This window comes from Coregonus clupeaformis, chromosome 18 (genome assembly GCF_020615455.1).
Source record: "Coregonus clupeaformis isolate EN_2021a chromosome 18, ASM2061545v1, whole genome shotgun sequence".
Classification (NCBI taxonomy): Eukaryota; Metazoa; Chordata; class Actinopteri; order Salmoniformes; family Salmonidae; genus Coregonus; species Coregonus clupeaformis.
This window is the reverse complement of record NC_059209.1, coordinates 10,763,226-10,774,375: the sequence shown is the minus strand read 5'-3', so window position 1 is coordinate 10,774,375 and position 11,150 is coordinate 10,763,226.

Sequence of the window (11,150 nt, the reverse complement as noted above, 5' to 3'; positions counted from 1 at the left end):
CGTATGGGTGGTCCCGGGGATCGAACCCACTACCCTGGTGTTACAAGCGCCATGCTCTACCAATTGAGCTACAGAGGACCACGTATAAATAGATCAATTGTGCCTTTTTGATGGAAATATGGAGGTGGGATTTTGGAGATCAGGTCATAATTTTCGCGCGCTCTCTGCGAATACGGCGGGTCAGCTGGATGTCCTAGGGCACGATGGTCACCCTCTTTGCGTGGATGGCACACAGTTTGGTATCCTCGAACAGACCGACCAGGTAAGCCTCGCTAGCCTCCTGCAGGGCCATCACGGCGGAGCTCTGGAAGCGCAGGTCGGTCTTGAAGAACTGGTTGATTTTTCTCCCCAGGCCCTGGAAGGGCACATTGCGGATGAGCATCTCAGTGGACCTTTGGTAATGACGGATCTCTCTGAGACACGGTGTCGGGCCTGTAATGGGGAGGCGATCCTACGCGCAGCCTTGGCGGCGAGCTGCATCCTGTAGGCTTTGCCACCGGTGGATTTGCGAGCGGATTGCTTGGTTCTGGCCATGGCGCTAGCTTCCTTCTTAGACAGTCGGAGTATAGCCTCGAAATGCCCATGTGAAATGTATTAAGCCGGCAGTGGCATCTGCTGATTGGACACCATCTTCCCAACACCCCAATTGGCCCGTTGCGGAGGCCTCCTCTGTCGGCATTCGGAAGGGATGCTTTGCTTCTTTTTTTTAGGACTGCGCGCCCAAAACAGTACACTGCGTGCCCAAAATAACACACTGCGCGCCCAAAACAATAGTACACTGCGCGCCCAAAACAATAGTACACTGCGCGCGCATAGAATAGTACACTGCCGGCCTTTACGCGCAATAATAGTCGCCAAAGTCAAGAGTGAAATCTTATGTTCTAATCTAATGCTAGTTTGCTATGGCAAACGAGGCCAATAGTACACTGCACGGACGCAACTGCACACTGCGCACAGGCAAAAGCACACTGTTCCCGCAACAGTACACTGCCGGCCCTTTATGCGCAGTAATAGTCGCCAAAGTCTTGTGTTCTAATCACCACATGTTCAATAATGGCATTTTACCCCTTAATTCAGATTACAACCTCTTACTTTCAGTTATTTGAAATGAAATCATCTCTCAAATATCACCATATCTAAAACAAGCCATCGAAAGTTGGTTGCAATTTCAATTTAATCATCCAGAAACGACAGAACAAACTCAAATACACTAATAGAAAAAAATATATATTTATTGATATTGTATGTTGTATAGCCTTACTTGTTGGTATCTCAGACGACCAGAACCTTAATAATAATCACCATACTTACTTCACATAGCAAGGACATATAGTAGACTACTGACACTCACTCGTGCCCAGACCCTACTGTTGTCGATCACACATACTAATGTCGCGTTCAGGGTGCTATCAGAGTTGTCGGAAATACCTAGTTCCGACTGGGAAGTTTCACTTGAATGACCCTCCAAGTAGGATTTAGCTATGTACAACCATTTTTCAACAACCATTTTCCATCTAGCTAGTTGGTCATCTACATGTTGCTAGCTCTAAAATGTAGTTACATGTCTGTCATTCGGTATCTAGCTATAAGTTAACCCTGATCAATCAAATAGATAGGTGTAAGCAATTATGGTAATTCCAACTGCCTTTAACTAGGTGTTTTCGCTAGACAGACAGACACAGACAGAGAGAGAGAGAGAGAGAGAGAGAGAGAGGGAGGGGGAGTGAGAAAGTAAGGATGAAAGTGAGAGGGAGAGAGAGAGAGAGAGAGGTGGGGAGAGAGTGACAGACAGAGAGAGAAACAGAGAGAAACAGTGAGAAACAGAGAGAGAAAGACAGCAGTGCAAATTTACTTAAACTTGAGTATTTCAACAACTCTTGTCTTTCCACTTCTTAAGCAATCACATGTACCTACGGAGGAAGGATGACCAGCCACACAGGAGTTGTTGAGGAGAAGGAGGCCTTGCTGACCATTTCGGAGTGAAGTGAATGATGGCCAAATTCAACCTACACTTCTGCCATGAGATTGTCAAGGATGTGGACAGCTGGGCAAGTGAAATAACCTTTTCTTTGTCAATCACATTCTATTATATCTGAAATTATTATGATTTCAATGAATGTCATATCAGAGAGCACACATTGTTTCAATTTGTCACTTTGTGCTTAAAGGTCAGTACCTGTCTAGTCTGCCAGAAGTTTGAGAAAGTGAAGATTGTGGAGCCGGAGTTGAAGCCCATCAAAGTTGTTTCACCATGGCACATGATCGGTAAGTGTCACAATTCAAATTTTGCCCTGATAAGTTGTTTTGTAATGGTTGCTTTATTTGACCACAGCAGAGTTCAATATTATAGAACGTGTGTGTGTCAGTATTCTTACAAATATGAAAATCTGCATGACAGATAAGGTCATACAGTATGGGTAAGAATTAAGTAATCTTCTCTCTAACACTTTAAATGTTAGGGGTGGACCTAATCGGACCCTTCACGAAATCCAGGAATGGCAACAGCTGATGTCTGGCGGCGACTGATTACTTTACCAAGTGGGTGGAGGCAATACCAATTAAGGTCAGTAAAGGAAGAGAATGTGCTTAACTCTAAATTCCCTTCTGTAACCCATTAAAAAGGGTGTCTGGAACCAAAAATGTATTTTTGTTTTGTATGATACCCATCAAGGACAAGACTGGTGAGGCCACCTCCAAGGCGATGATGGACATCTTCAAAACCCACAGTTCTTCTGAGATAATCTTGAGTGATCGAGGTTGTGAACTCTGGAACAAGGTACGGATGTTATAGGTTATATTCTGTCACCAATGTTTTTTGTTGTTTTTGTTTTACAATTTGTTTTAGTTTTTCCATGTTACATAAATCAGACATATTTCAATATCTTACATTGTCAATAGATATCCATTTCCTACCCCCTCCTCCAGGTTTGGATGAACGGACCAAACAGACCCTGAAGACTGCCATGGGCAAAGTCCCTTGACGGGTACTAGGAACGGTGGGAGGATAACCTGAAGGTAATTCTCTTTGCACACAACAGCAGCGTCCAGACCTCCACTGAGTACTCACCCTATCGCCTGCTGTACAGATGGGAGCCGCAGCTGTTGAGTAAGGTAAACAATGCAATTGTATATACAATTATTGCATATACTGTAATTCAAATTTGTGATTGACTTAGTGTTGTTGTTTTCTATTGCCATTTTTGTATAATATACTTTCCGATCACTGAAACTCCACCTGATGTTCTGGAAGTTGTCGAACCAGATTAGAACGTCTTTGAGGACCACCTTCTGGCACGGACTGAGAAGGATGTGGAGGTTCTTGACCAGGTAAAAATTATTATCCGCTGTCAATTTATTTTCTGGCCCGCCAAGAGATATGTAAGAGATGTATTTGTAATAATATGAAATATACACGAGAGCTACCAGAGGAGAATCAAGAAGGGGACCAAGTTCTTCGACATCCGGGCGAATTACTTGGTTTGGAAGAAGGACGAAAGGAAGGCGAGACCTGGGAAACCTCGCTGCTCTTTCACTCCTAGCTGGGGTCACCATCCGTTAAGGTGAAAATAAAACATCTCAGATAATAACTATTTGCATTTGCACACAAAATAACCTGAAGATAGTTTTAGTTTCCCGAACACTGATATTTTTCTCTTTGTCTTCCTAGGGTTACCTCGGTGGAAGCCAACAATCTTCTCCAGTTGGAGCAGTTGGACGGTCAACCACTGAAAGCACTGACGCCCTACACTTCGGTGAAGCCCAATATACAAAGTATGTTAAACTTTGGTTGACATTTGAGAAAGCAAAAAATTGTAGTTATGCTGAGCTTATAAAAATGTACCTCTTCAATTTACCTCTCCAAATGACTTTAGGACCATCGACTGCCCGAGCCACCCAGGATGTATCCCATCCACCAGAGCCAGTGAGATCGGATCAGTCTGATTCTCTGTGCTCAGAGTCGGAGGGGGACCAGCTTGAGGTAGGCTATACCTTCAAAAAGTGTTGAAAAGTACATATCTCCCATTTATAACACTACACTAATCCATCACATTTTCTCACAGGTGGCTTGTGTGGGACTGGTGGTGGGTGGCATCGCCATGCTGTCAGCAGTACCAACACTGGCCCAGGGGTTTGTCCAGATAGCCAAACACTGGGTCAAGTAACCTCTGCTGCCAGGTAGGTACTGTTAAGGTGTATGACTCCAGTGGTCATGACACCACCCCAGAGTTTCTCTCAAAACTCATCTTTCTTTAATCATTTCCAGGGACCATCCCTTACCTCCCTCATCAACCCCGCTGACGTAAAAAATTACAGACAGGTATCCTTTCTTTTCTGTCTGCCATTAACATTATTGCATGTGTAATCAAACATTTAATTTAAATTAAATAATTCAATAACTGTATTTCTACCTGTAACATCTTGTGTTTGCTTGTTTATGTCTCTGTCTCCTACCCTGTTCCCTTTAACTCTGCTCCTGTTCTCCAGGACCTAGGGGTTCTGCCCAACACCCAGACGTGGATCCACCTGATGTCCTCCATCACCAACCACCCTTCAACTTCTCATAATCTACAGCTACTGTTATTGTCATGTTGTCATTATCTGCTAAGAAAGTTTTCTTGCTCTATCATACTGGGCACATAATATGTAAGATACACAGATCATCTAAAAACACCAGCACTGCAAACACTCAGAACAAAGAGAGCAGCAGCACCTGGACTTCAGTCTCTCTTCAAGTGCCCCTTCCGAGACTGGCTGCCTGTTCAGAACAAGTGACAGGCAGAACCTCCCAACCACACAGCACTCACCTCCTCTCTATTCCGCACACCAAAATTCAGTGTTTCAGTCTGATTGCCATGTGAGTGTACAAAAAATCTGTGAAAATTAATGACACACCTGAACCAAAAAAATATCACCAGGTTGGTTTTCACAGCTAATGCTCATGGTTTAATGGAAGCAAGTCTCCACAGCAATGTTCCAACATCTAGTGGAAAGCCTTCCCAGAAGAGTGGAGGCTGTTATAGCAAAGGGGGGACCAACTCCATATTAATGCCCATGATTTTGGAATGAGATGTTCGACGAGCAGGTGTCCATATACTTATTAGTGCCTTTGAATTCATTTTTAGAAACAGGAGTTTGGCCAGCAACAGAGAATATCCTCTCCACATTTGCAGATCCACTGGGGATGCTAAACACCATTTTGGCCACTCTTGCCAGGCTGGGCAGAGACGCAGAATAAAAAATAAAAATGTATACAGTGCATTTGGAAAGTATTCAGACCCCTTGACTTTTTCCCACATTTTGTTATGTTACAGCCTTATTCTAAAATGTATCAAATTTTCAATCTACACACAATACCCCATAATGACAAAGCTAAAACAGGTTATCATTTTGTGCAAACGTATTAAGAATCTAAAACGGAAATATGACATTTACATAAGTATTCAGACCCTTTACTCAGTACTTTCTTGAAGCACCATTGGCAGCGATTACAGCCTTGAGTCTTCTTGGGTATGATGCTACAAGCTTGGCACACCTGTATTTGGGGAGTTTCTCCCATTCTTCTCTGCAGATCCTCTCAAGCACTGTCAGGTTGGATGGGGAGCGTCGCGGTACAGCTATTTTCAGGTCTCCACAGAGAAGTTCGATCGGGTTCAAGTCCGGACTCTGGCTGGGCCACTCAAGGACATTCAGGGACTTGTCCCGAAACCACTCCTGCGATGTCTTGGCTGTGTGCTTAGAGTCGTTATCCTGTTGGAAGGTGAACCTTCGCCACAGTCTGAGGTCCTGAGTGCCCTGGAGCAGGTTTTCATCAAGGATCTCTCTGTAATTTGCTCTGTTGATCTTTGCCTCGATTCTGACTAGTCTCCCAGTCCCTGCAGCTGAAAAACATCCCCACAGCATGATGCTGCCACAACCATGCTTCACTGTAGGGATGGTGCCAGGTTTCCTCCAGACGTGACGCTTGGCATTCAGGCCAAAGAGTTCAATCTTGGTTTCATCAGACCAGAGAATGTTGTTCCTCATAGTCTGAGAGTCTTTAGGTGCCTTTTTGGCAAACTCCAAGCGGGGTGTTATGTGCCGTTTACTGAGGAGTGAGTGGCATCTGTCTGGCCACTCTACCAGGTTTTCATCAAGGATCTCTCTGTGCATTGCCCCGTTCATCTTTCCCTTGGTCCTGACTAGTCTCCTAGGCTCTGCCGCTGAAAAACATCCCCACAGCATGATGCTGCCACCACCATGCTTCACCGTAGGGATGGTGCAAGGTTTCCTGCCTTTTGGCAAACTCTAACCGGGCTGTCATGTGCCTTTTACTGAGGAGTGGCTTCCATCTGGCCACTCTACCATAAAGGCCTGATTGGTAGAGTGCTGCAGAGATGATTGTCCTGGAAGGTTCTCCCATCTCCACAGAGGAACTCTGGAGCTCTGTCAGTGACCATCGGGTTCTTGGTCACCTCCCTGACCAAGGCCCTTCTCCCCCGATTGCTAGGTTTGGCCGGGCAGCCAGCTCTAGGAAGAGTCTTGGTGGTTCCAAACATCTTCCATTTAAGAATTATGGAGGCCACTGTGTTCTTGGGGACCTTCAATGCTGCAGAATACACTTCCCCAGATCTGTGCCTCAACACAAACCTGTCTCGGAGCTCCACTGAGAATTTGTTTGACCTAATGGCTTGGTTTTTGCTCTGACATGCACTGACAACTGTGGGACCTTATTTAGACAGGTGTGTGCCTATCCAAATCATGTCCAATCAATTGAATTTACCACAGGTGGACTCCAATCAAGTTGTAGAAACATCTCAAGGATGATCAATGGAAACAGGATGCAGCTGAGCTCAATTTAGAACCTCATAGCAAAAGGGTCTGAATACTAATGAAAATAAGGTATTTCTGTTTCAGTTGTTTTTTACATTTGCAAACATTTCTAAAAACCTGTTTTTGGTTTGTCATTATGCGGTATTGTGTGTAGATTGTTGATTGATATCCATTTTAGAATGCGACTGTAACATAACAAAATGTGGAAAAAGGGAAGGGATCCGAATACTTTCCATCAGACTTTTTTACGTACTCAAAATATCCATTATTAGCATGTTTTAATTACTCCTATAAAAATGGTAGACTATCAGGTACTCAACAAGAAGGTCTGATTTCATTACTACTGAAACAGGACCCAGGTGGTAAGTATAAAGATCCAGTCCATTTAAAAACTGGAGGCCTCTTACACTTCAATGTTGTGATGCGGAAATCCTGCCGAAATGCATAGCACATAAAATAAAAAAGTTTTTACCAGATATTGTTCATCCTGATCATACAGGTTTTTTAAATGGACGATATATTGGCGATAATATACAACAATTACTTGAAACAATTGGTCGTCATAGCAGATTTTTTAAAGGCGTTTGATAAAGTACGACTAGAATTTATATATAAATGCCTGGATTACTTTAATTTTGGTGAATCTCATATACACTTGTACAGCAACCCCAGGTGTAAAATAGGAAATAATGGAAAGTATTGAACTTTTAAGAGGAGTAAAACAAGGCTATCCGTTGTCTCCATATCTGTTTATTATGGCCATCAAAATGCTAGCTATTAAAATTAGATCCATCAAGAACATCAAGTGGTTAGATATCAAGGGGATAAAAACAAAAGTCTCAATGACTCAAGATTTTTCTGAAGTCCGCAATCTGGATCCCTGCACAGTCTCATTGAAGATCTCAACTTCTCATTTCCAACTAACTGAAAATGAAACCTTGTTTAACGTATTGCCCTTTCTTAAACAAGCCATACAAAGCAGCTTACAGTCAGTTTTATCCTCCAGAAAATATATAACAAATATTACAATAAATATTATATACTGATTGATAAAAAACACATTATTTATGGATTTATTTTTATGGTATTATATTTATTAATGATATTATGAATAGAAACGGGGTAGAGTTATGTCACATATGCAGCTATGGAAAATATATGGGAATGTCTGCTCAATCCAAACTTACAACCAACTTATTGCAGCATTACCACAAAAATGGAGGAGGCAAATGGAAGAGGGAAAAGGTAGGGAACTTGTTTGTCTGCCATATATTAAAGATACAAATTGGCTGAAAAGGATTGGCATAAATACACAAATATACAGTGGGGGAAAAAAGTATTTAGCCAGCCACCAATTGTGCAAGTTCTCCCACTTAAAAAGATGAGAGAGGCCTGTAATTTTCATCATAGGTACACGTCAACTATGACAGACAAATTGAGAAAAAGAAATCCAGAAAATCACATTGTAGGATTTTTTATGAATTTATTTGCAAATTATGGTGGAAAATAAGTATTTGGTCACCTACAAACAAGCAAGATTTCTGGCTCTCACAGACCTGTAACTTCTTCTTCCTCTGTCCTCCACTCGTTACCTGTATTAATGGCACCTGTTTGAACTTGTTAACAGTATAAAAGACAACTGTCCACAACCACAAACAGTCACACTCCAAACTCCACTATGGCCAAGACCAAAGAGCTGTCAAAGGACACCAGAAACAAAATTGTAGACCTGCACCAGGCTGGGAAGACTGAATCTGCAATAGGTAAGCAGCTTGGTTTGAAGAAATCAACTGTGGGAGCAATTATTAGGAAATGGAAGACATACAAGACCACTGATAATCTCCCCTCGATCTGGGGCTCCACGCAAGATCTCACCCCGTGGGGTCAAAATGATCACAAGAACGGTGAGCAAAAATCCCAGAACCACACGGGGGGGACCTAGTGAATGACCTGCAGAGAGCTGGGACCAAAGTAACAAAGCCTACCATCAGTAACACACTACGCCGCCAGGGACTCAAATCCTGCAGTGCCAGACGTGTCCCCCTGCTTAAGCCAGTACATGTCCAGGCCCGTCTGAAGTTTGCTAGAGTGCATTTGGATGATCCAGAAGAGGATTGGAAGAATGTCATATGGTCAGATGAAACCAAAATATAACTTTTTGGTAAAAACTCAACTCGTCGTGTTTGGAGGACAAAGAATGCTGAGTTGCATCCAAAGAACACCATACCTACTGTGAAGCATGGGGGTGGAAACATCATGCTTTGGGGCTGTTTTTCTGCAAAGGGACCAGGACGACTGATCCGTGTAAAGGAAAGAATGAATGGGGCCATGTATCGTGAGATTTTGAGTGAAAACCTCCTTCCATCAGCAAGGGCATTGAAGATGAAATGTGGCTGGGTCTTTCAGCATGACAATGATCCCAAACACACCGCCCGGGCAACGAAGGAGTGGCATCGTAAGAAGCATTTCAAGGTCCTGGAGTGGCCTAGCCAGTCTCCAGATCTCAACCCCATAGAAAATCTTTGGAGGGAGTTGAAAGTCCGTGTTGCCCAGCGACAGCCCCAAAACATCACTGCTCTAGAGGAAATCTGCATGGAGGAATGGGCCAAAATACCAGCAACAGTGTGTGAAAATCTTGTGAAGACTTACAGAAAACGTTTGACCTGTGTCATTGCCAACAAAGGGTATATAACAAAGTATTGAGAAACTTTTGTTATTGACCAAATACTTATTTTCCACCATAATTTGCAAATAAATTCATTAAAAATCCTACAATGTGATTTTCTGGAGAAAAAAAATCTCATCTTGTCTGTCATAGTTGACGTGTACCTATGATGAAAATTACAGGCCTCTCATCTTTTTAAGTGGGAGAACTTGCACAATTGGTGGCTGACTAAATACTTTTTTTCCCCCACTGTACCAATTTCATTTGAGGACAAAAATGTTGCCAGCTGCGCCATACAGGTTGCAAAATAAATTAGAAGAGATTTTCTATGTACCGATTCCATGGCACATGGTTTATAAACTGATACAAAAAAACAACACTTGATTCAACACTTCGAGTTAAATTATACAAAATTCTTGACACCAACAGAATGCTACTGTATATACACTACCAGTCAAAAGTTTGGACACACCTATTCATTCGAGGGTTTTTCTTTATTTTTACTATTTTTTACATTGTATAATAACAGTGAAGACATCAAAACTATGAAATAACACATATGGAATCATGTAGTAACCAAAAAAGTTTAACAAATCAAAATATATTTTCTATTTGAGATTTTTCAAAGTAGTCACCCTTTGCCTTGATGACAGCTTTGCACACTCTTGGTATTCTCTCAACCAGCTTCACCTGGAATGCTTTTCTAACAGTCTTGAAGGAGTTCCCACATATGCTGAGCATTTTTTGGCTGCTTTTCCTTCACTGCGGTCCGACTCATCCCAAATCATCTCAATTGGGTTGAGGTCGGGGGATTGTGGAGAACAGGTCATCTGATGCAGCACTACATCACTCTCCTTCTTGGTAAAATAGCCCTTAAACAGCCTGGAGGTGTGGTGGGTCATTGTCCTGTTGAAAAACAAATGATAGTCCCACTAAGCCCAAACAAGCCATGCTGGTTAAGTGTGCCTTGAATTCTAAATAAATCGCAGACAGTGTCACCAGCACAGCACCCTCACACCATAACACCTCCTCCTCCATGCTTTACAGTGGGAAATACACATGCAGAGATAATCCGTTCACCCACACCGCGTCTCACAAAGACACGGCTGTTGGAACCAAAAATCTTGAATTTAGACTCCAGACCAAAGGACACATTTCCACCGGTCTAATGTCCATTGCTCGTGTTTCTTGGCCCAAGCAAGTCTCTTCTTATTATTGGTGTCATTTAGTAGTGGTTTCTTTGCAGCAATTCGACCATGAAGGCCTGATTCACACAGTCTCCTCTGAACAGTTGATGTTGAGATGTGTCTGTTACTTGAACTCTGTGAAGCATTTATTTGGGCTGCAATTTCTGAGGCTGGAAACTCTAATGAACTTATCCTCTGCAGCAGAGGTAACTCTCAAAACTATGACATAACACATATGTAATCATGTAGTAACCAAAAAAGTTAAACAAATCAAAATATATTTTCTATTTGAGATTCTTCAAAGTAGTCACCCCTCACCTTGATGATAGCTTTGCACATGCTCCGAAGGGGGGGGGTTAACTAAAAATAAAATTAAAAACTCTAAGAAGCGTGAGATGCTTCCCATTTTTCAGTTTTGTTTTTGTGTCTTTTCCAGCTTCAAACAGATGAAATTACTACAGTGAGGGAAAAAAGTATTTGATCCCCTG